The sequence below is a fragment of the Acyrthosiphon pisum genome, chromosome A1 (assembly GCF_005508785.2).
Source record: "Acyrthosiphon pisum isolate AL4f chromosome A1, pea_aphid_22Mar2018_4r6ur, whole genome shotgun sequence".
Lineage (NCBI taxonomy): Eukaryota > Metazoa > Arthropoda > Insecta > Hemiptera > Aphididae > Acyrthosiphon > Acyrthosiphon pisum.
In genome coordinates, this window is record NC_042494.1 from 5,061,808 (window position 1) to 5,069,508 (window position 7,701).

Here is a 7,701-nt window from a genome sequence, read left to right on the forward strand (position 1 = left end):
CCGCGACCTACTTTTATAATTTAACCTTACGACTCTGACCTGGAGTGTCACCAGTGGGTGGCTTCTCCTTCATATTTTTTCTGGCTGTTATCTTAATTTCTTAACACTTAAGCTTATATTATACATAATTTGTATAGATTGTTTAACTCAAATAAAAAATAAACAAAAAAAAAATCTAGATAAATTTGTCTAGATATTTCCCAATACTGCTAATAGGTACGGTGTCTGATTTCACAAGGAATTCAACCAGTGTACCTTTACATCGACAAATGTATTACCTATCACTTGCGACGCCGTATAAGGTGTGAACAACATTATAGTTACTAATCCCGTGAAAACGTTATCCGGATGATCGCAAACGGCCTTTCGGAGTATATATTGTAATATTATTACTATGAATTATTATACATATTTTCATTTAATGTTTACAGTGTAAAATGGAGAAATACCAATAAATATTATATTTTAGTGTTTGCTTAACATTATAATTTATAATCATAATTATAATTGTAATAAATTATGTTTTGTAAAATAGTATTTGCCTAGTGTGTTCAACATGTTGAATACGTCATGCTACATGCGAATTAAGTATAGGTAATTAATCAATAAAATAAATTATAGACTGTTTCTATTTTTAAAAACTAGTCAACACCAAAGTTTTTTGTAGGTACTAGGTAGGTAGTAGGTACCTAATAACTCTTGGTGACATTTTGTTTTGTATTATTCTACTTAATCACACATCACTGCACTATTTATGGAGATGAGAATTAAAACAATAAAACTACAACGAATATTTCACGATTCGACTCATCCACGTGAAATGTTATGCATTGCAGATTTTTATATACGCCTATTATAATATAATTATTTATAGCGTATTTTATGTGATTATTGATTGTAAGAAAAACTACATTTTAATATTATTTATCGTATAGGTGGAATTCAGAACATTGTTTTCTGGAATAGTCATATAGCTATACTCTAGCAAGTCTTTAAAAGGTCTTAACATATATTATATTTCTGACACCACATTACAAATCAAATTTGTTTTTGGCTAAACATTTTCGATCTTATATTGGTATAATGTTATTAGGTAGATCACGAAAGACTGACGATGTATGTACATTATTAGAGATGGGTGGAGAGAACTGGACAATACCCTTACCAATTGGATAAAGAAAAAATATTATTTGTATGATTTGTAAATTACCCGGGTGTTCATTTTATATATTAATATAATATTGTCTACGTCTGAGTGGGTGACGTATATACTTAGATACAATGCATGATAAAAAAATGTATTACTGGCATTGAAACCGTACTATAACCGTTATGTAATAGAACCGGTGCTAACCGCCAACACTAACAGGGACAAAGCCGTTTGGACGCGGCCATTTGGACGCGAGGACAAAATTATAATTAACATTATAGTTTGATCACGATATTGGGGATTACCTGACATTATCGAAATCGACGTTATCTTTTAGGCACGAAGTTGTTTAAACTTTAAACCAGTATTGTATATGAATTCAATTATTATTATGTTACTTTTACACATACGTTATCAAAATCAATAAAATCCAACCTACAACAATTTTAGTCTACACTTTACCGAAAGCAGTGGTTACGTTTACTTTAACTAAATACATTTTAATTAGCTATGGTATTAATGAAATCGAATCGAGATCAAAATATTTTTACTGATGATGGTTTTATATATTTATTTGACAAACTAAGTTCTGATGAACTTAAAAGATTTTGGCGGTGTAAATACAAACGTGAGTGTAAAGCACGAGTTCATACTGGAATTGATAGTTTAGACGTACTAAAACGCATTGATGAACACACTCATGATTCGGAGACTGCAAAAGTCGAGGCGACGGTTGCCATCAATCGTCTGAAAAATAGAATGGCTGAAACCATGGAGCTAAAATTGATTGTAATAAATGAATGTATTTCTGGATTATTAGAAGCAGCTGAATTTTAGTAAATTTTAAAAATTATTCAGTGATCTATGTTATTAGGAACAAAAGTTCTAGGTGTATTATATTATGCACATTTTATTATTTATTATTTTTGTATTTTATTTTATTTTAGGGTGCAATATCATCCAGCCTAGCATTGAAAAAAGCAGTTAGACGAAAACGAAATGAAATTCAAGTATCGCTGAGTGTACTACAAGACTTATTAACATTAGAAATACCTGACTCTTTAACAGTTTACTCCCCATCAGCAGGTATGACTGAACCATTTTTATTGGATGATAGTGGACTAGGCGTGAATCATATTTTAATTTTTGGAAGAAACCGTAGTTTAGACATTTCATATAATTCAAAAGTCTGGTACTGTGATGGAACGTTTTAAACCACTCCAGCTATTTTTTCTCAAGTTTTTTTGATACTTTCTGAAGCTTTGGGAGGTGTACACCCACTTATATACGTTCTATTGCCCAACAAACAAGATAAAATATACACTCATTTATTTAAAATGTTAAACCAATTAAAACTTGGATTAAACCCGACTTCAATATCTTGTGATTTTGAACAAGCGATATTAAAATCTATAAAAATTGAGTATCAAAATGCTGAAATGTATGGTTGTCTTTATCATTTTTCCTAAAATGTTTATAAAAAAATATGTGATTTAGGGATTGTATCAAATTATCAAAATAATGCTGGTTATTCAATCTTGGTGAAAATGGTTGTAGTATTGACGTTCATCCCACTTAATGATATTGATTTAGCAATTGAGTTATTGTCGGAATACTTACCACTTACCAGACGAATTACAACCCTTACTAGATTGGTTTAAAAATTGTTCAAAATTATGAACAAATGGGAATTTTGACATTTTTGAGAGGGATAGCCCAAAATGTTTCTGTACATTGACGATTACATTTTTAATTATTATGCATAATATGTGTAATGTAATTATTGCATTTTTTAAATTATGAACATTAATTATTATATTTTTCAGCAATATTTTGAATTTGTGCATAATATGTAATTTAATTTTTAATTAGTATAAATATTTGAATAAAATGTATGCATATAAACTATACCTAATGCTTTATGGTTGTTCTACTATATATGTACATTTATATTGAATAATTATAATTTTCCCTCGCGTCCAAATGTATTCGCGACCAAACGGCTGCGTCTAAATGACTTCACGTCTATATTTTATCCTAGATCTCTACAAGCATGTTCAGACATATAGATGATGATCATTTTGGTCTCGTTACTAAAAAAAACTTTTAAGCTTTTATTGTGCTGTGCTAGGGCCGAGCAATATTGTTGTTGTGAAATTTGCTATGTATAGTAAATCGTACTAAAATCCAATCATTAAAAAAAAAAACCAAACATTTGTATGTATAGATAAAGGAGAAAAATAAAAAAGGACAATCATTATACCAACATTATAATATATTATATTGTACGATTTATTTAACTACTCATAACATTTTATACTGTGGTAATTTATATAATTAATTCAAATACTTTTTTTTTATTATTATTAACCCACGGCAACTTAGGCCATTGGGTAATTTTTAACTATGGGGGAGGGTACTGCAGATTTTTGTAAGCACGTGTGTTTTAGGTTGGAAGAATTTTAAATTGGGCACCCGTAGATTTGTGCCATGCCTGGTCGGGGGATGGTGGCCTCTCTCTCCAGACAGATGTCTGCCCGGAGAGAAGTGCCGCCCGTGACCGAGATTCGAACTGGCGACGGTGCGCGTCGTAATCAATTACTTTTTTAGATATATAAATATAATAATATGTAATATTATGTCCGTAAACATATTATTATAATACCTCTAATATAAATATTAATCGCTTAAATAAAAACAATGTGTAGGAATGTATGATGTACGTAATTATGATTCAAATTATTAATTTAAAATTTTATTTCATATTTCCATTTTGTACCATTATTATTATTATTATTATTATTATTATTTTTTTTTAATAAGCAATGACTAAAAAATACAAATAACGGTATTAGGATATTTTGCCACTTCCCTGTATGCTTTTAAAATAATTAAGATGTTTTTATTTACCTTTTGGTATTGACAATAGTTCCTCTACTATATGATTGGTTGGTTTTGTAACCACTTCTGTTGAGCAATTACAATTTATTGATACACAGAATTTTGTAATTGTTTGAAAAAAAATCGTCTATTTCTTTTTGCAAATTAATAGTCCCATCGAAGCCAAGAAATGTAATGACAACCCCTCCTGCCGAACTTTTTTCTTTATCAAAACATAGCATATTTTAACAAGTATCTAATCTAATATACGATGGCATATCTTCAAATAATTTTTCGCAAATCGATGCAGCCGTGTCTACTGTATTGATTAGCATTATACCTCCAATTAGATCTTTGCTCTCCGTTATAAAATGTAGTGCAATCAAATATACGCGATCTCTGTACATTTCTTTAGATGGTCTGTTTCCGATCATTTTTTTTTACAAAATCAGCTTCATTCTTATTATTTTTTCCTTCTGTTAAATACTTTTTATAATTATTGCTTTCTGCAACAGACACCGCTAAAATTGATAACCAAGAATCCGCTGAACAAGTATTGTTCAGCAATACTTTGTCATATCCTGGTACGTATATAGGTTTGTTTTGAAAACAAGAACCATTTCTGAGTAAGGCTATTTCATTAAATGTTTTCGTGTGATTGAAATCTATTTGTTCAAATCCAGGCTGTTTCACTAAGTATGACTTCATAGAAATATCCATCATAACTTAAGAAAACATTTAGAATAGCTACCAAATTATGTAAGTATTGCTATGTATTAAATAAACGTTCAATTAATAACATATAATATGTGTTGCAATGTAATGAATAATAATATATGTAAACGTACCTACATAATAATGTCGTAATAACCACCAATAATATGATATAGGTAGGCGCCTACCCACATAATATTATATAGGTAGTTACAAATAATAATTTCAAGAACTAAACTAACGCAAATACACGAATATTTTAAGAGATTTAAAAAATGTAAAAAAAAGGTAAGACTGTTTTTGAGATATTATTGATTATGAACTTTGCACAATATTTAATTTGACGAAGTGAAAAATATTTTTAACATTTTATTATATTTTGTAGTATACTTTATATACTATGGAGTATATTAACATAGATATTAGCTACATAATATTATAACGTAAAAAACATATTATATATAATATAAAGGTATAAATAAATAATACATTTGTTTTAAAGAATAAAAAGTTTCAAAAAAAATTATTAACAGGGTAAACAATTGAACATGGGTGAGTACTTATTAATGAAAATTGAAAATAATTGACATGCACCATTTAGTCAAACGGATCGATGAACAAATTTTTTTTTTTGGTGGTTACAAATGATTACAAATGATATTACATAATCTCCACTAGGTTTCAAGTACTTACAAGTCGAACTTCTGTAATGGTGGGCTGTAGTGACGTCACCGTGGCCCCGCCACATGGAAACTTCGTTTTGAGCCGAAGTGGGTCGGTTACAAATTTTTTTTTTGTGGTTACAAATGATTACAAATGATATTACATAATTTGACATTAATTTCCATTTATAAATCGTAAATGGCGGGGCCAGGGTAACAAACCTCCATTATCTCAACAATTTTTACGTTAACTTAACAATACAATTTTCCAATTATTGTTGCAGATTGGATGATACTATATGATAGTAAGTTTGTATATAGTTAGTAAATTATGTACTGTAAATTGTATTGGTGTACAAAAATACGTGGTTTTGTTGAATAATTCAATTGGTTGCTATTTTATGTATTATTAATAAATAATAAGCGTTAATACGCTATGACAATTTAATTTATGGTCTGTGAAAATTGTGGCTATGTATTTTGGTTTTTTAGTAACTGCTTTAAGAAAAATTATGACCTGCTGTCGGTCAAACATCCCAAATAATTTATTATACACGGTCTCAAATGTCTTTAAAATACGAATCCATTAATATATAAAATGCAAATTCAATTTTTTTTGAGATTGGTCATGATGGTTCTTACTTCTTAGACGACGATATAATATGAGAGGAAACCAATAAAAGTAAAAATTTTAATTGTCTTTCAATATCAAAAAAAAAAAAGAGCAAAAATAAACTGCAAATTATATTACGCCCAAAAATTCTGATATAAAATATATTTTATAAGCATTTCAAGTTAATACAGCTTAATTAATATCTGAATTAAAAAAATAAAACAAATCAATTAGGTACGTCGAAAAAATAAATATTCTCGTTTTCACGCTGTTACCTTGTTAGTTCTTCACAGTTATTATAGAAAGTACTGGAAATGTTCTTTTTTTGACCCATAAAGTACCAACTAGATTAATATTTGATACCAAAACCATCGTTAATGTTACTTAAACTAACGACCCTCCTAGATATTGCCTAGATATTTATTTATTGAATAAAATACGGGACAAGCCCAATTTAAATGTACATTAACAAAAAAAAAAAACAAGAACATTTTAAACAATTTTAATTAAAATTAAACACATAGTGATACAGTGATATAGTTTAGTATGGTAGAGTGTAGTTATATGTATGGATTTGGAAACACACCATTTTATCTTGCAACATAAAACATTTTATATATATCTGCAACACTTGACACTGAATTTGTGTAATTTTGATCACCATCATCAACATCATTTAAGTCCAATTCAAGGTCCAAGTTGTTATTCTGAACAGTTAATTCGTCTTTGTCATTCGTAGCAACTGGGTGTAAATATTCTGGAAGAGTGTTAGACTGCCTACTCTATTTCAATTATGTTAGCGGCAAACCGAATATAGTCATTAACTATATTTTCATAGTTTAAATATTTTGAATAATTATAGCATACCTACAGTATTAAAAGCATCTTTTTGGGGACAATTTGTACTAGATCTTACCTCTAAAATCCGCCTCCTAAAAACAAGTGATATATCATTTAATAAACCAGTACCTATTGTCGGTACCAAATCATTCAGCTCATTTCGAACTGATCAATGGCTACAAAAAACGATCAATTTTAAATTTTTGTTTGGGATTAGTTATCGGTTCATCGTTACTTAATTCGCCAGATTTTTTAGGATCTTTCCTTTTTCTTAGAATCGGTAAAGGCGTAATTCAACTTTACTGCTTTCGGAAAATTCTCAGCTTCTAAAATAATTGTCGCACCCTAGGTCGAGTCGACTACTGATGGAGCACTAGGGATATTTTGTATATATATTTTTTTATAGGGATGTAGGAATTTTAAGAGAAGGATGAAAACAGAATAGCCGGAAAAATATCATAATAATTACATGTTAAATAAAACAAACGTTGGCATTATATTATCATATTAATATATTGTTTTTATCGCCCAGTCGTATCAGCCTGTACAATGGTAATAAATAATAATCATAAATAACAATATGCTAATGTTGAAACGAGACCTATGTATACGTTGACTTTGGTAACAAATAACAATATTATAGCTGGGACATGTGTCCACTTTATCCACTTGTTATCCTAATGTAAATCATACGCCTTGTTGCGGTACGTGATAGACATGGATGGGAGGGGAGGGGTACGGTGTGGCATGTACATAGTCGTGTACGTAGCAGGCGCGCGGTTAGACTAGATGTCTAGAGACTATAGCATCAGCAATGACGTAATTTCAGTTTTTGAGGGGGG